The 19584-nt window shown below is 45.2% G+C and overlaps 1 protein-coding gene across 1 annotated transcript in view; it reads right to left on the reverse strand.

Moving 5' to 3' along the window:
• LOC141116655 (NACHT, LRR and PYD domains-containing protein 12-like) overlaps nt 1-19584 on the reverse strand; it is a 423319-nt gene that overhangs the window by 217273 nt on the left and 186462 nt on the right. The window lies entirely within an intron of this gene.

Here is a 19584-nt window from a genome sequence, read left to right on the forward strand (position 1 = left end):
TGTATGATTGAAGCTGACCTTTCACATACACCAAGCTACACATTACAATTATGTCCAAGCAGCAGAATATAATGAATCCTATGTTACATGTAACATGTCAGAGTAAAGTTCTCTATATTCTGGCCATATATAAATATACAATAGTGATCTGATTAAGATTTTGTTCTGTATGAGTGTAAGGAATAGAGTTGGAGTGGAGAGAGATAGAATAGGGCTCTGTTCATTGCTAGTAGCAAGTTAGTGTGCTACAATGTAGAGTGAAAATAGTGAGTGCAGTGTGAGTGTCGTGCGACCATTCATTTTTACAGTTTAGTGTTTCAGGGCGTGTTTACTGCAGTATATTGAGGTGCGTTTGTGTATGTTCACTGCAATATATTACATAAGTCCATGCAGTTAAAAAAAAAAAAAAACATACAATCCCATATACACAATCCTACACCCATAGTTGATGCAGAGGAAGGCAAAAAAACAGCAAAGCATGATCCAATTTGCTCCAGCAGGGGAAACAATTCCTTCCTGATCCCTTGAGAGGCAAATCGGATTTTGCCTGTATCAACTTTACCTATAAATGTCAGTATCCAGTTATATTATGTACATTTAGGAAAGAATCCAGGCCTTTTTTAAAGCAATCTACTGAGCTGGCCAGAACCACCTCTGGAGGGAGTCTATTCCACATTTTCACAGCTCTTATGCCCTGTACACACGATCGGACATTGATTGGACATTCCGACAACAAAATCCATGGATTTTTTCCAATGGATGTTGGCTCAAACTTGTTTTGCATACACACGGTCGCACAAAGTTGTCAGAATTTCCAAACGCCAAGAACGCGGTGACGTACACCACGTGCGACGAGACTATAAAAGGGCAGTTCAGAACCAAGTGCGGCACCCTTTGGGCTCCTTTTGCTAATCTCGTGTTAATAAAGGTTTGGTGAAAGACGATTGGCACTTTTTCAGACTCGTGGTTTTCAGATCGTATTTCTGCTGTTCAGTTTGTGCTTGTGGGTTTGTATCTGGTCTTCAGTGCGTGCAGCGAGTTACCCTTGACTTGTCATTGTGTTCTTGTTAGTTCGTTACTGATTTTCAGGTCGCTCTTCACAGGCCTTGCTGTTCTTCAGTGCGTTCTGTTACTTCGTTCTGAGCAGTCGACCGTTTTCTAGCCATGTTGCGTATACGTACTCATCGTAGAGTTTGTGCTGTGCGGGGGCTTGGTGTTGGGGTCCTTACCTTGACACAAGCCCAGTCCATGAACAGGGTGGGGAGGAGTTCATGGACCAAGAATTGGTTGCTTCAGCGTGACCAGTTCTGTCATATGCCTTTGCTCCGTGAGATCCGTGTGAATAATCCTGATGATTTCAGGAACTTTCTCCAGATGACAGACCCCGTATTTCACCATTTATTGGCTTTGCTGACCCCCTATATCAGCAGGCAGGATACCTGCATGAGGCAAGCCATCACTCCGGAGCAGAGGTTAGTCGCCACCCTGCGGTACTTGGCGACAGGGAGAAGTCTGCAGGTCCTCAAGTTCTCGACAGGCATCTCCCCCCAGGCTCTGGGGATCATTATCCCAGAGACCTGTTCTGCCATCATCCAGGTCCTGCAGAAGGAGTATATTAAGGTAAGATTATTATCCCTTAACATAACATTTTATTGTATTTAATGTTTGATAATGTAATGTATTTCTTTCCTCATTCCCTAATTACCATGATTGTAATATGCTGTGAATGTCCCCTTTGTTCTCATGCATGCTGGATTTTTATGTAATTTTTTTGTCCTTCATACATATTTGCCTTCCCTTACCTCCACAGCATGCTCTCCTGGCCCTATATTCACCTTGTGTCGTCACTTAACAATGTATTTTGTCAGCTCCATAGTAGTGCTTTACCCTAAATACCCCCTAAAATGTTTAGAAATGTGATTTGTGCTTGAAATTCAGGCAGAGTGCCAGAGGCTTTTTTCTTGGGGTTCACAAAATCATTTGGAACCCTCCCTCCCCCCAAATGCTAACTCATCTGATAACAATCCTCTATCTGCTGACTTTGCCAAACCCATACACACTATACCCACCTCTTTTGTGGTCAGATTTATGGATGAATTCCCCAAAGCATGTAGTGCAAGGGCCTGCCTAAATACTTTCAAATGGTACTGTTTAACCACTTGCCGACCGCCTCACGCCTATATACGTGAGCAGAGCGGCACGGGCAGGCAAAATCATGTACCTGGTACGTGATTGCCTTCCCGCGGGCGGGGGGTCCGATCGGAGCCAGCTGCGGTCGGCATTTGGCTGGGAGAGTTGAGAGACGAGGGGGAGGCCATCTGATCGTGGCCCCCCCCTCGCGATCGCTCCCAGCCAATGAGAAACATCCCCTGCCTCTGTATAGTACACAGAGGCAGAGGATGTGATGTCATCTCTCCTCGACTCGGGAGTTTCCGTTCCAGCGCCGAGGGGAGATGACATGTAAGTAAGTGCACAACACAAACACACACAGTAGAACATGCCAGGCACACTAAACACCCCGATCCCCCCCCCCGATCGCCCCCCGATCTCCCCCCAATCACCCCCCCCCGTCACAAACTGACACCAAGCAGGTTTTTTTTTTTTTTTTTTTCTGATTACTGCATAGTGTCAGTTTGTGACAGTTAGCAGTGGTAGGACAGTTAGTATTAGCCCCCTGTAGGTCTAGGGTACCCCCCTAACCCCCCCTAATAAGTTTTAACCCCTTGATCACCCCAACTCACCAGTGTTGCTAAGCGATCATTTTTCTGATCGCTGTATTAGTGTCGCTGGTGACGCTAGTTAGTGAGGTAAATATTTAGGTTCGCCATCAGAGTTTTATAGCTTCAGGGACCCCCATATACTACCTAATAAATGTTTTAACCCCTTGATTGCCCCCTAGTTAACCCTTTCACCACTGATCACCGTATAACTGTTACGGGTGACGCTGGTTAGTTCGTTTATTTTTTATAGTGTCAGGGCACCCACCGTTTATTACCGAATAAAGGTTTAGCCCCCTAATCGCCCGGCGGTGATATGCGTCGCCCCAGGCAGCGTCAGATTAGCGCCAGTACCGCTAACACCCACGCACGCAGCATACGCCTCCCTTAGTGGTATAGTATCTGATCGCATCAATATCTGATCCGATCAGATCTATACTAGCGTCCCCAGCAGTTTAGGGTTCCCAAAAATGCAGTGTTAGCGGGATCAGCCCAGATACCTGCTAGCACCTGCGTTTTGCCCCTCCGCCCGGCCCAGCCCACCCAAGTGCAGTATCGATCGATCACTGACACTTACAAAACACTAAACGCATAACTGCAGCGTTCGCAGAGTCAGGCCTGATCCCTGCGATCGCTAACAGTTTTTTTGGTAGCGTTTTGGTGAACTGGCAAGCGCCAGCGGCCTAGTACACCCCGGTCGTAGTCAAACCAGCACTGCAGTAACACTTGGTGACGTGGCGAGTCCCATAAGTGCAGTTCAAGCTGGTGAGGTGGCAAGCACAAGTAGTATCCCGCTGCCACCAAAAAGACAAACACAGGCCCGTCGTGCCCATAATGCCCTTCCTGCTGCATTCGCCAATCCTAATTGGGAACCCACCACTTCTGCAGCGCCCGTACTTCCCCCATTCACATCCCCAACCAAATGCAGTCGGCTGCATGAGAGGCATTTTTATGTCCTCCCGAGTACCCCTACCCAACAAACCCCCCCAAAATAGATGTCGTGTCTGCAGCTAGCGCGGATATAGACATGACACCCGCTATTATTGTCCCTCCTGTCCTGACAATCCTGGTCTTTGCATTGGTGAATGTTTTGAACGCTACCATTCACTAGTTGAGTATTAGCGTAGGGTACAGCATTCCACAGACTAGGCACACTTTCACAGGGTCTCCCAAGATGCCATCGCATTTTGAGAGACCCGAACCTGGAACCGGTTACAGTTATAAAAGTTATAAGTTTGCAAAAAAAACACAAAAATAAAAAAAAATAGTTGTCGTTTTATTGTTCTCTCTCTCTCTATTCTCTCTCTATTGTTCTGCTCTTTTTTACTGTATTCTATTCTGCAATGTTTTATTGTTATTATGTTTTATCATGTTTGCTTTTCAGATATGCAATTTTTTATACTTTACCGTTTACTGTGCTTTATTGTTAACCATTTTTTTGTCTTCAGGTACGCCATTCACGACTTTGAGTGGTTATACCAGAATGATGCCTGCAGGTTTAGGTATCATCTTGGTATCATTCTTTTCAGCCAGCGGTCGGCTTTCATGTAAAAGCAATCCTAGTGGCTAATTAGCCTCTAGACTGCTTTTACAAGCAGTGGGAGGGAATGCCCCCCCACACCGTCTTCCGTGTTTTTCTCTGGCTCTCCTGTCTCAACAGGGAACCTGAGAAAGCAGCCGGTGATTCAGCCAGCTGACCATAGAGCTGATCAGAGACCAGAGTGGCTCCAAACATCTCTATGGCCCAAGAAACCGGAAGCTACGAGCATTTTATGACTTAGATTTCGCCTGATGTAAACAGCACCATCGGGAAATTGGGAAAGCATTTTATCACACCGATCTTGGTGTGGTCAGATGCTTTGAGGGCAGAGGAGAGATCTAGGGTCTAATAGACCCCAATTTTTTCAAAAAAGAGTACCTGTCACTACCTATTGCTATCATAGGGGATATTTACATTCCCTGAGATAACAATAAAAATGATTAAAAAAAAAAAAAAAAAATGAAAGCAACAGTTTAAAAATAAGATAAAAAAGCAAAAAAATAATAAAGAAAAAAAAAAAAAAAAAAAAAAAAAAAAAAAAAAAGCACCCCTGTCCCCCCTGCTCTCGCGCTAAGGCGAACGCAAGCGTCGGTCTGGCGTCAAATGTAAACAGCAATTGTACCATGCATGTGAGGTATCACCGCGAAGGTCAGATCGAGGGCAGTATTTTTAGCAGTAGACCTCCTCTGTAAATCTAAAGTGGTGACCTGTAAAGGCTTTTAAAAATGTATTAATTTTGTTGCCACTGCACGTTTGTGCGCAATTTTAAAGCATGTCATGTTTGGTATCCATGTACTCGGCTTAAGATCATCTTTTTTATTCCATCAAACATTTGGGCAATATAGTGTGTTTTAGTGCATTAAAATTTAAAAAAGTGTGTTTTTACCACAAAAAATGCGTTTGAAAAATCGCTGCGCAAATACCGTGTGAAAAAAAAAATGAAACACCCACTATTTTAATCTGTAGGGCATTTGCTTTAAAAAAATATATAATGTTTGGGGGTTCAAAGTAATTTTCTTGCAAAAAAAAATAATTTTTTCACGTAATCAAAAAGTGTCAGAAAGGGTTTTGTCTTCAAGTGGTTAGAAGAGTGGGTGATGTGTGACATAAGCTTCTAAATGTTGTGCATAAAATGCCAGGACAGTTCAACCCCCCCAAATGTCCCCATTTTGGAAAGTAGACACCCCAAGCTATTTGCTGAGAGTCATGTCGAGTCCATGGAATATTTTATATTGTGACACAAGTTGCGGGAAAGAGACAAATTTTTTTTTTTTTTTTTGCACAAAGTTGTCACTAAATGATATATTGCTCAAACATGCCATGGGGATATGTAAAATTACACCCCAAAATACATTCTGCTGCTTCTCCTGAGTATGGGGATACCACATGTGTGGGACTTTTTGGGAGCCTAGCCGCGCACGGGACCCCGAAAACCAAGCACCGCCTTCAGGCTTTCTAAGGGCGTAAATTTTTGATTTCTCTCTTCACTGCCTATCACAGTTTCAGAGGCCATGGAATGCCCAGGTGGCACAAACCCCCCCCAAATGACCCCATTTTGGAAAGTAGACACCCCAAGCTATTTGCTGAGAGGTATAGTGAGTATTTTGCAGACCTCACTTTTTGTCACAAAGTTTTGAAAATTGAAAAAAGAAAAAAAAAATTATTTCTTGTCTTTCTTCATTTTCAAAAACAAATGAGAGCTGCAAAATACTCACCATGCCTCTCAGCAAATAGCTTGGGGTGTCTACTTTCCAAAATGGGGTCATTTGGGGGGGTTTTGTGCCATCTTGGCATTTTATGGCCTTCAAAACTGTGATAGGTAGTGAGGCGTGAAATCAAAAATGTATGCCCTTAGAAATCCTGAAGGCGGTGCTTGGTTTTCGGGGCCCCGTACGCGGCTAGGCTCCCAAAAAGTCCCACACATGTGGTATCCCCATACTCAGGAGAAGCAGCTGACTGTATTTTGGGGTGCAATTCCACATATGCCCATGGCCTGTGTGAGCAATATATCATTTAGTGACAACTTTTTGTAATTTTTTTTTGTCATTATTCAATCACTTGGGACAAAAAAAATAAATATTCAATGGGTTCAACATGCCTCTCAGCAATTTCCTTGGGGTGTCTACTTTCCAAAATGGGTTCATTTGTGGGGGTTTTGTACTGCCCTGCCATTTTAGCACCTCAAGAAATGACATAGGCAGTCATAAACTAAAAGCTGTGTAAATTACAGAAAATGTACCCTAGTTTGTAGACGCTATAACTTTTGCGCAAACCAATAAATATACGCTTATTGACATTTTTTTTACCAAAGACATGTGGCCGAATACATTTTGGCCTAAATGTATGACTAAAATTAAGTTTATTGGATTTTTTTTATAACAAAAAGTAGAAAATATAATTTTTTTCCAAAATTTTCAGTCTTTTTCCGTTTACAGCGCAAAAAATAAAAACGGCAGAGGTGATCAAATACCATCAAAAGAAAGCTCTATTTGTGGGAAGAAAAGGACGCAAATTTCGTTTGGGTACAGCATTGCATGACCGCGCAATTGGCAGTTAAAGCGACACAGTGCCGAATTGTAAAAAGTGCTCTGGTCAGGAAGGGGGTAAATCCTTCCGGGGCTGAAGTGGTTAAAGTTTTTGTATCCTATTATTATCTTGATAGGTAATAGCAGAATGTAAAAATGTGCTAAAATGTGTACAGTGTGTATTTATAACTTTGTATTATGACACTTCTTACTAGGGATGAGCCGAACACCCCCCGGTTCGGTTTGCACCAGAACCTGCGAACGGACCGAAAATTCACACAAACGTTAGAACCCAATTGACATCTATGGGACTCGAATGTTCAAAATCAAAAGTGCTCATTTTAAAGGCTAATTTGCATGGTATTGTCCTAAAAAGGGTTTGGGGACCCGGGTCCTGCCCCAGGGGACATGTATCAATGCAAAATTTTTTTTAAAAATGGCCGTTTTTTCGGGAGCAGTGATTTTAATGATGCTTAAAGTTAAAAAAAGTGAAATATTCCTTTAAATATCGTACCTGGGGGGTGTCTATAGTATGCCTGTAAAGTGACGTGTGTTTCCCGTGTTTAGAACAGTCCCTGCACAAAATGTCATTTTTAAAGGAAAAAATCTCATTTAAAACTGCTTGCGGGTTTAATGTAATGTCGGGTCCTGGCAATATGGATGAAAATCAGTGAGACAAACAGCATGGGTACCCCCCAGTCCATTACCAGGCCTTTTGGGTCTTGTATGGATATTAAGGGGAACCCCGCACCCAAATTAAAATAAGGAAAGGTGTGGGGCCACCAGGTCCTATATACTCTGAACAGCAGTATACAGGCGGTGCAAACAAGGCAGGGACTGTAGGTTTGTTGTTAAGTAGAATCTGTTTGTAATTTTGAACGGGTACATTTTTAACGTGTTTAGCTCCAGCCAAAAAATCTTTTTTTAAGCTTTTTGGAAAACATAGGGAAGGGTTATCACCCCTGTGACATTTGTTTTGCTGTCTGTCCTCCTCTTCAGAAGATTTCACCTCACTTTTTGTCCCAATGACAAATGTTTTTTGAAAATTTGGGTTTTTTTGTAACAAGGATTGGAAAGCATCAGTGAAAAGGAGAAATGTTTTTCCCGTATTAAGTCTTACAGGAGAGAATTTCCCTTCCTAGGGGTGGATTTCATCTCACTTCCTGTTGTCTCCCTCTGTTTGCATGTAGGAGTCGTTTGTAAGTTAGATGTTTGAAAGTAGGGGCCTGCCCTATATACTCAGCAGAAATTTGGGCCTTAGGTGTTGTTGTGGCCACAACACTGTAAGCCATCACAGGGCCCTGCTGTGAAATATTAGATCAAGAATTGTAATTACATGCCCCTGTTGAACAAGGGCAGAAAAATTGGGCCTTTGGTGGTGGTGGTGGTGCTGGTGCCACAACACTGTAAGTCCTCACAGACACTCTAGTTGGAACGCAGGAACGAGCCCTGCTGCAAAGTATTGCATCAAAAATTGTAATTACATGCCCCTGTTAAACAGGGGCTGAAAAATTGGGCCTTAGGCACTGGTGCTGGTGCCACAACACTGCAACCCCTCACAGATACTCTAGTTGGAACGCAGAAACGAGCCCTGCTGCAATGTATTGCATCAAAAATTGTAATTACACGCTCCTGTTAAACAGGGCTGAAAAATTGGGCCTTAGGCACTGGTGGTGGCACCCAGAACCAAAAATGTTCTTACAAGCTATCAGCGTGATCATTAAGGAGGAAGAGGATAATTACCCAGGGATAGTCACTCAGCATCAGCATAGGCAGTCTTTGAAGGGATCTGAGATTTCAAAAAAAAATTATTCGGTTACATCAGCATCAGGTGCTTGGTAGCTGGTGGTGATCCAAGACTGATTCATTTTTATGAAGGTCAGTCGATCGACCGAGTCGGTGGACAGACGCACCCTGTGATCGGTTACAAAGCCTCCAGCAGCACTGAATGTGCGTTCCGAAAGAACGCTGGATGCAGGACAGGCCAGTAGCTCAATTGCATACTGTGCAAGCTCTGGCCAGTGATCCATCCTCAAGACCCAGTAACCCAGAGGATTTTCGGTAAGAAAGGTGTCCAAGTCAGATCTTGCCCCTAGATATTCCTGCACCATGTAAAACAGACGCTGATGATGGTTGCTGGGACCGATCAAACCTTGGGGCTGCGGACCAAAAAATTGTCTGAACGCATCGGTCAGATGGCCACCTTCTCCACCGCTCCTTCTTTGACTGACCGAAGCCTCAGCAACACGTTGTCCAGAAACAGGAGTTTGTAACCTCCCAGTCTCTGGGAATGCGTTGCACAGACCTTTCTGCCTCCCGAAGATGCTTCATCCTCTGTTCACCTCTGCGATGGCAAGATAAGGTCCGCAACCTTACCCTTGTAACGTGGATCAAGGAGGGTTGCCAGCCAGTATTGGTCCTTCTCCTTGATACCAGGAATACGAGGATCCTTACGCAGGCTTTGCAGGATCAGGGAGGCCATGCAGCATAGGTTTGCTGAGGCATTCGGTCCGGAGTCCTCTGGGTCACTAAGGACGACATGGTCTGCAGCCACCTCCTCCCAGCCACGTACAAGTCCATGTTTTTCTTGGGACTGATCTCTTAAAGACTGCTGCTGATGCTGAGTGCCAGGCTCCACCTCCATACTGACACAATCTTCCTCTTCCTCCTAATCCTCCTCCGCGTCGTCTTCCTGTATGATCGGCGGGCACGCAGGAACACTGTCTGGATAAAGGGGGCCTTGAGAGCTAAGGAAGCTAAGGAAGTCCTCCTCTTCCTGCCTCTGTTCTGCCTCAAGTGCCCTGTCCATTATGCCACGCAGCGTGTGCTCCAACAGGTGGACAAGGGGGACAGTGTCACTGATGCATGCACTGTCACTGTTCACCATCCTCGTGGCCTCCTAAAATGGTGACAGCAAAGTGCATGCATCCCTGATCATGGCCCACTGGAGTGGGGAAAAAAAACAAGCTCCCCTGACCCTGTCCTGGTGCCATAGTCGCACAGGTACTCATTGATGGCCCTCTGCTGCGTGTGCAGCTGCTGCAGCATGGCCAACGTTGAGTTCCACCTGGTGGGCATGTCACAGATTAGGCGGTTCTTGGGCAGGTTAAACTCCTTTTGGAGGTCCGCCAGCCAAGCACTGGCATTATAAGACCGGCAGAAATGCACACAGACTTTCCTGGCCTGCCTCAGAACATCCTGTAAGCCCGGGTACCTGCCCAAGAACCGCTGCACCACCAAGTTAAGGACGTGAGCCATACAGGGCACATGGGTCATTTGTCCCTGTCGGAGGGCAGAGAGGAGGTTGGTGCCATTGTCGCAAACCACCATTTCTGCCTTAACTTGGCGTGGCGTCAACCACCTCTTAACCTGCCCCTGCAGAGCTGACAGAACCTCTACCCCAGTGTGGCTCCTGTCCCCCAAGCACACCAGCTCATGCACCGCATGGCATCTTTTGGCCTGCGTACTTGCGTAGCCCCTTGAACGGCTACGGAGCACCACTGGTTCCGAGGAAAAATCACAGGAAGAGGCCATGGAGGAAGAAGAAGAGGAGGGGGTGGAGGAGAGAGGTGTGTCACAATCATTAATAGTGGCATTTTGGAGGCATGGTGGCGGAACAACCTCCAACACTACTGCCCCTTGTCCTGCATCCTTCCCAGCTGCCAGCAGAGTCATCCAATGCACCGTGAAACTTAAGTAACGTCCCTGTCCATGCCTGCTGGACCATGAGTCAGCGGTAATATGCACCTTACCACTGACCGCCCTGTCCAGCGAGGCATGGACATTGCCTTCCACATGCCGGTAGAGAGCCGGAATCGCCTTCCATGAGAAAAAGTGGCGTTTGGGTACCTGACACTGAGGAACTGCACATTCCACAAACTCACGGAAGGGGGCAGAGTCTACCAACTGAAAAGGCAGCAGTTGAAGTGCTAGCAATTTTGCCAAGCTAGCATTCAACCGCTGGGCATGTGGATGGCTGGGAGCAAACTTCTTTTGGCGGTGCAGCAGCTGGGGCAGGGAAATTTGCCTGGTACAATCTGACGTCGGTGTACCAAAAGCAGATTGCCCACAAGTACTTGGCTGTGATACACCGAATTCTACACCTTCATTCCTCTCCGTGCAGGTCTCAGAGAGGACTGAAGGTATAGTGGGGTTGGAGATCTCAGCTGATGAGCAGCAAGGAGAGGTCCTCTTTGTTCTTTGGTGTGGGTCTTTTAGATACGCTTGCCAATGAACTGCATGGCAGGTCAACATATGTCTGGTCAAGCATGTGGTACCCAAGCGGGAGATGTTTTGGCCACGTGAGATACGCTTGAGACATATGTTGCAAATAGCAGTGGTGCGATCTGATGCACTCGTCTCAAAAAAGGCCCACACCAAAGAACTTTTTTAATAACGCGCAGAGACTGCAGCGCCCTGCACATGTGGAGCTTTGGGGTGTGATGCAGTCAATGTGCTGCCCTAAGGCTTGCCCCTGGAGGGCATCCTGCCTGGGCATCCTGCCTCGTTGGTGATGTGCCGCCTCCTCCTCCTCCTCCTCTCTCCTATCAGGCACCCACATTGAGTCAGTGACCTCATCATCCCCTCCCTCCTCATCACTGGAGCAAACCTGGCAGTATGGGGGAGCATGACTGCCAGATTGCTGTCCTTCTTGGGCACTCCCTCTGTCCGTGCTCATGTTACTGCCTTCATCGAGCTCAGTATTATCATCAGAGCCTTTCAAACGCTGGGCATCCTCCTGGAGCATGTACCCAACACTGTGGTCAAACAGTTCAAGGGACTCCTCAGGAGGACATGGTGGGGCTAGGGAAGGAGTCACTAATGACATTGAGCCGAGGGAAGAGGCCGCTGCTTTGCCAGACAAAGTACCCTGAGCATGAGTGAGAGAGGATGAGGAGGATGAGGACGGCTTGTTCATCCACTTGACCAAGTCTTCGGCATGTTGCGGCTCAACGCGGCCAGCTGCTGAAAAAAAGGCCAAGCATGTCCCACGGCCACGTGCTGATGAGGATGCACCGTCTCCACGACCAGTACTAGACACAAAGCCTGCTTGCCCTCTCTTATTGGCTTGTGACTGTCTGCCTCTCCTTCTTGGCCTTCCAGACATACTAATGGCCTGTAGCTGCACTAAGCTGGGATATATATATATATATATATGTACTGATACTGCAGCTAGCGGAATCAACTGCCTGCCTGTAGTATGAGAACACCACTAACCTTCTACAGGTAGCTTTAGCTGAACACTGTGCAGAGCTCGCAAAAAAATAACTTTTAGGTTAAGCTGAACACTGTGAGGAGGACGCACTACACTAACTTGTAGTTTTAGCTGAACACTGTGAGCAGGACGCACTGCACTAACTTGTAGCTTTAGATGAACACTGTGCAGAGGTCTCACTACACTAACTTGTAGTTTTAGCTGAACACTGTGAGCAGGACGCACTGCACTAACTTGTAGCTTTAGATGAACACTGTGCAGAGGTCTCACTACACTAACTTGTAGTTTTAGCTGAACACTGTGAGGAGGACGCACCACACTAACATGTAGTTTCAGCTGAACACTGTGAGCAGGACGCACTGCACTAACTTGTAGCTTTAGATGAACACTGTGCAGAGGTCTCACTACACTAACTTGTAGTTTTAGCTGAACACTGTGAGCAGGACGCACTACACTAACTTGTAGCTTTAGATGAACACTGTGCAGAGCTTGCAAAAAAATAACTTGTAGGTTTAGCTGAACACTGTGAGGAGGACGCACTACACTAACTTGTAGTTTTAGCTGAACACTGTGAGCAGGACACACTGCACTAACTGTAAATAGTTTAGCTGCCTGACTGTGGTACTAATAGGATGAAAAGAACACCAGCAATTTTCTTCAGGTAGCTGTAAATACTGTAACAAGACAAGCCTGCCTGTCAGTAAGAAGATAACAGGAACGGATCTAGATAAACTGAATACAGTGTATAAATATATATATATATATATATATATATATATATATATATATATATATATATATATATATATATAAAACACCTGGGATGCATATATATACACAATACACTGTAAGTGCAGCTAACTCACTGATTGTCCTGCCTAATCTATCTAACTCAAATGAAATGACTCTGTCTATCTATCTCTCTTTCAACGCCAGAACGCACACTACACAGGGCCGCCGTGCAGGCGGCCTTATATAGTGTGGGGCGTGTTCTAAACCCCCTGAGCCATAATTGGCCAAAGCCACCCTGGCTTTGGCCAATTACAGCTCTCTCTACCGACGGCGCTGTGATTGGCCAAGCATGCGGGTCATAGTGCATGCTTGGCCAATCATCAGCCAGCAATGCACTGCGATGCCGCAGTGAATTATGGGCCGTGACGCGCCACACAAATTTGGAGCGAACGGCCCATAAAGTTCGGAATTCGGCGAATGACCGAACAGCCAATGTTCGAGTCGAACATGGGTTCAACTCGAACACGAAGCTCATCCCTACTTCTTACCTGTCCAGTGGGCTGCCAATAGTGTAAGTAAGGAGGGGCTGGCCAAAGTAATACACATTATGTATGCATTCATCCTTCAATGAACTGGAGAGGGTTACCTGTCCAAAACATCTCCCCCCCATAAAATTTTGCAAATGGCCCATTAGAGGGGGGGGGAAATCTGATAGGTGGACCTTATACCTTTGTCTTTAAATACTCCCTAAAATAAATGTTATACTGATGTTGGCCAAGAATGTTTGTGACTAATCTGCTTTCCATGTTTATGTGCAAAATGAATAATTTCTTTTTCTTGTTTGACTCCACAGTTTCCTTCCAACCCACAGTTGGCAGACTGTGGCCCCCCACTTTGCCCAGCGGTGGGACTTTCCTAACTGCGTCGGGGCAATTGATGGGAAACACGTCCACATCGTCCCACCACCCAACTCGGGGTCATACTATTACAACTATAAGGGGTTCAATAGAATTGTGATGTTGGCGGTAGTGGTGTCGGCTACTTATGAGTTCCTGTATGTGGATGTGGGGAAGAATGGCCGGATGTCAGATGGTGGAGTCATTGCCCAGACGGAGTTCTACAGGCGTCTCCAGAATGGCAGCTTGGTCTTTCCACCTCCAGAAGACAATGTGGAAGGACTTCCATTCGTCTTCATTGCGGATGAAGCCTTTACACTGGGGGACCATCTTATGCGGCCATTCCCTATGAGGACCCTCACCCCGGACCAGAGGGTTTTTAATTACCGGCTGGCCCGAGCCAGAAGAGTGGTGGAGAACACGTTTGAAATAATGGCCAGCCGGTTCCGCCTATTTTTTACACCCATACACATGGCGGAGTATAAACTGAATCACATCAGGATGAAATTCTGCGAACCTTGCTGGCTCAGTTGGGCCTGAATCCGGAATTCATGTAAATTAACCAACCCTGATGGCGCTTGAATCTGGCCATCCTGGCTTGCCCCCCCTGAGTGCCCACGAGGTCCGTCTAAGATACCTTGAATACTTTGCGGGTAGGGGGCCATCAATATGCCAGACAATGTCTGAGACATTTTTTAAATAGAAAACAAATTTTAACTACTAAAATATTTGCTGACATTTACTGCTTGTGTTTCTTTCAGCTGACCCTGACATAAATTTGGGGAGTCCTGAAAATGGCATGATTGGGTAACATTAGAAAGCACTGTTGGGTGTTATTTACTAAAGGCAAAGACACATTGCGCTACAAGTGCACTTGAGACTGCACAGAAACTGCACTTGTAGTGCAAAGTGGATTTGCCCTTAGGAAATCACCCCCATTGTCCCAGAAAACACCAATTTTAATACACCAAAAGTTACGGAGCATTGAAAGAAGAATCCACACATTATTAATTATCACTCTTTTTAATACCAGCACAATCACATGTGCATTTATAAAAGGTTTTTAAAACAAACCAACATGTTTGTTGTATAACAATTTTTTGGGTCACATTAATAAAAGTAGAAATGTCGATTTAAGGTAAAACAGGCATGTTAAAAACCAACAAGAAATACACAAATCTGGAACTTACAGAGTTCAACTTTGTTATAAATTGAAGGCAATATCAGACATGAGTATTTATAAACTGTGTTTTGATATTGCATTCAGATGGGGTGAAGTCACCCCTGGAAAAGCCAAATTTTGAAGATGCACACAAATTGCCGAATGTCAACATGTGCTAGCTGCCATCACGGGGATCAATGGATGTCTTTTGTGGGTGCAACACCTTCCTCTCAACTACTTTATTTTTGAGGAAGGGGTTGCACCCACAAAATGCGTACATTGATCTCCCGTGATGGCAGATAGCACATGTTGACACAGTGTGTGCATCTTCACAATTTGGCTTTTCTCGAATATGTCAAAAAAATGTGAAAAATGTTTTCATTAAAAAAAAGCACAACAAAGTAAGGGATTTGGAGGTGTTTTAAACTCTCCCTAAAACATCAATGATGTTCTTCATTTTGTTTTGCTTGATGTTTTCCAAGTCCCTATTACACCCCATGATCTCCCCGATCAGGATCTGGGCACTTTCACTGGTGAAATAACCTGGATCCACAACATCACGATCACCTCAAAATATATATAAAAAAAACCACACCATGTATTAAAAATATGCTGGCATCCATCTCTTACCTGAGACTGTGGTCGCAGACACTCACCTGTTATAACAATTTCCACCACGTCTCCATCCTCCTGCTCCTCTTGTTGGCTTTGGGGGATTTCCACTTCTTCATGAGGTGTGGGGTCTTTGGTCTCCTCTAATGAGGGGTGTCCTCCGAGTCTTTTCTCCCCTATGTAAAAAAAATAGCTATACTTAGCACACAGATATTTTATGGCAGAAATAGGAATATGAAACATTGCTTGGAAGTGGGGTACAATTGTCTATTTTGGCAGAGTTCCAAGATGAAGAAATATTTTGTCACTTTGCCAAGCTTGAATACTTACCTGTTTTGTACAAGCTTCATGGATGGAGACACCCCTATAGTATACACTGGAGCACCTGTGTGGGACCCCCTTATAAAAAGGGCGTTCTGGTGTCCCACACTAGTGCTCCAGCGTCCAGATGTGTAAACAGCTGCTGAGTGTCCTCTCCTTACACAGAATCTAGTTTGCATTTCATTCTAGTTACTGATCCATCTAGACAACAAAATTTAGTTAACAGAAGTATGCCTGAAAAAATGTTTTGAACTGCACCTGGAAAAAACATGGTGTTTTCTAGGCCGAACAAACGAATAATGTGCCCATAAACATGAAAGTTGCCATTTTAAACTGTACAACAGTTAAGAAAAGCACATGAAGCAGCACAAACATAATAAAAATAACGAATAGGAACACAGTACAACTACTTACTTTTTTTCACCACTCTCCTGATCCTTCTGTACTGCTCATGCTCCCTTAATCTGAGGTCCGACCACCACTTCCTCAGTTGATCCTTGGATCATCGTACCCCAAAATTCTGGTGCAGACTCTTGACTACTTTCAACATTATCTTGGCCTTTCTGACATTGGGGTTGGGGTAAGGTCCATACTTCCCATCATAGTCTGCCCTCTTCAGTATGTCGACCATTTCCAACATCTCCCTAAAGGACATATTTGAGGCCTTAAATTGTCTTCTCCCGGATCCTGACGTTTCTGGCTCTGGGCTTTCCTCCTCCCTGTTGCTGTAATTAGCATGCACCTGCTGTGCCTCTGCCATGTGCTCTTCCCCACTGTGCCGAACGAGAAGGGGCGGGGAATAGACTAGAAAGAATAACAGGGGCGGGCAGAGTTTCACGCATGCGCAATGTATATAAAGTGTAACACGCGTGCGTAGTACGTACGATCTGTGAGCAGAGGAAGGAGTATGGGAGGCACCGATCATGATAACGAAGGTAAGATTTAAACTTGGGCCTATACTGCTTCTAGATTGAGGCCTGTATTGTGACATGATTAGGAGAGTTTCGCCTGACATTAGGGTTTGTCTTGTGTTGTGTCTTGCAGATAAAATGGGTGGCTTCAATGACCACAACTTCCTCCCCCTGTTCAATGACAAATACAGGGATCTGCCCTGTCTGTGGCAGATCAAACGCCCGCAGTATAATAATAAACAAAAGAGGCAGGCAGCGCTGGAGAAACTGCTGGAGTTGGTGAAGCTGGTGGTCCCCACAGCAACCTTCCCCTATTTAAAAGCCAAAATTGGTGGCCTGAGGAGCACTTATCTTAGGGAGCGCAAGAAGGTCAAGGATTCCCAGAGATCCGGAGCTGCAGCAGATGACATTTACCGTATATACTCGAGTATAAGTCGAATTTTTCAGCACATTTTTTTGTGCTGAAAGTGCCCCCCTCGACTTATACTTGAGTCAAGCACTTTTCTGCAGCAATAGATTTCATTTTCTGAACCGACTTTGGGGTCCCGTATCTCAGGGCCACTTGGTGCTAGGAACCCCAAATTTGGTGTGCAAACCCAGTGGAACTGGTACCATAACATATCCTAAGCTGGGGTCCCTAGCACTAAGTGGCCCTGAGATACGGGGCCCCAAAACCGGTTTGGAAAATGTCATTCTCTGCTGCAGAAAAGTGCTTGACATTTTCTGAACTGATTTTTGGGGCCCTGTATCTCGGGGCCACTTGGTGCTAGAAACCCCAGCTTTGGAAATTTTATGGTGCTAGTTCCACTGGGTTTGCACACCAAATTGGGGTTCCTAGCACTAAGTGGCCCCGAGATACGGGGCCCCAAATTCGGTCAACTGTGTCCATCTGCAGCAATGTCATTTCAGGACCCTTTGGGTTCAGAGACCCCAAATTTTGGCTGCAGCTAGGGGGCATCTAGGAACCCTTAACTACCGAGTTTGAAGTTCAGGGGACCTTTGGCTGCAAATGGGCACAGTGAGGCATGCAAATGGGCATTGTTGACCCTCTTTTCCACTTACAGTAGCTGTGCATTTCTCACCCTCGTCTTATACTCGGGTCAATAAGTTTTTCCCATTTTTTTTGTAGTAAATTAGGGCCTCGACTTATACTCGGAACGACTTATACTCGAGTATATACGGTATGTCCCCAGGCTGTGGTACTATGAGAGTCTGCGATTTCTGTCAGACCACACTGAAGTCAGGGAATCCCTCTCAACCCTTTCTTCCACTCTTCCTTCCACCCTATCTTCCACCCCAGCTGAGGCTTCCGATGTCCAACCTGGGACTTCCAGCCAGGAAGAAGTGGAGGAGCCCAGCTGGAGCCAGGTATAGCATTGTTCTACAGATTTCTGGTCAAGAAATAAATGATGCTTAATAGATTTTATTATTGATCCCTAATTGCTGATTTAATAAAGTGTTTTACATATCAATAGACAGTAGTGGGCAAAAATAATTGGGACAAGAATGAAAAATGCTGATCTCAGTATGATAATCTGTTATATTTGTTAACATTCAATTTGCAACAGTCATGAGGTGAAAATTGTGTGTGATTGATGAAGAAAAAACTAAAACTATGTCCCTTTTTCATACACAGGAAGACCTCAGCCAGGAGGAGGCTGTGGAATGTGGCACACAGGAGGAGGCTGTGGAATGTGGCAGCCAAGAGGAGGCGGGGGTTAGTGGCAGCCAGGAGAAGGCCGGGCCCAGTAGGAGCCTCACAGAATCGCAGGTTTCTCCCCTCTGCCTTCCAAACAAAAGACCCAGGAAGGGGAGTATTGTGCAGGATTCAGCACTCAGGCTGATTCAGGAGGCTTCTGCGTCCCTCAGAGCCTTCCCCACTCATGAAGAGGCCTTTGCCTGCATGGCTGCCACAAAACTGATGGACATGCAGGAAGGGCAACGCCTCATGTGTGAGGACATTCTTTATAAAGCCTTAACTAAGGGCGTGAGGGGCAAAATCACGCACAAAACCCATCTGTGTGAGTTGAACCATCCTCCTCCTCCTGCCACAACTCCACCACCACAGACACAGCGTGGAAGGAAGCATGGAAGGAAGACCAGAGAGTGATGGCCTGGGTTCAGTCTGGTCTGACAAAAGATGCAGGCTCTTGTATGACCACAGCCTGGGGACACAGATGTCATCTGCTGCTGTTCATGATCTCTTGGACTTCTGGACCAGATTGCACTCCCTTAGATATTGACTCCTCAGGCCACCAATTTTGCAATAAAATAATTGATGTCTGCCCTGGGGGCCAAAGGCTTCGCCAATTTCTGCTGTTTCTCCATCGTTGCCTCCCTCTTTGTTTGGTTAGGACCCCTTAATAAAGGAATTTTTGTTTCAATTATACGTGCCTATGTGTTTTCCTTCAAAAAGAACAGTTTATTTGTCAGGAGGCAGGTACATTTCAAAAAAACAATGTGAAATTAACAAGAGACAATAACACCAAGCAACCTCCTTGAGATTAAATAATACAAGATAATAATCGTGTTGTGGTAATTTGACACACAAAACACATCCAAAAATATTCTGGAGTAAAAAAAAATTAAAAAAAACAAGATCAGGCTTGAAAAAAATTACAAACAAAAAAAATAAATAAATACATTTTTTGTCCGATGTGACAAATCAAAATATATTGATGAAATCACGATAAATAATAAAGAAATAAGTTTGTGAGAACTCACAAAAAACAAGAGAGTGCGCTGCATTAAACAATTTTAATTGGCCACACACGGTCGGAATTGACGCGATCAGATTTTGTTGTCGGAAAATTTTATAGTCTGCTCTCAAACTTTGTGTGTCAGAAAATCCGATGGAAAAAGTCCAATGGAGCCCACACACGGTCGGGATTTCCGACAACAAGCTCCGATCGCACATTTTCCTTAGGAAAATCTGACCATGTGTACAGGGCAT

Source organism: Aquarana catesbeiana, linkage group LG13, assembly GCF_042186555.1.
Source record: "Aquarana catesbeiana isolate 2022-GZ linkage group LG13, ASM4218655v1, whole genome shotgun sequence".
Lineage (NCBI taxonomy): Eukaryota > Metazoa > Chordata > Amphibia > Anura > Ranidae > Aquarana > Aquarana catesbeiana.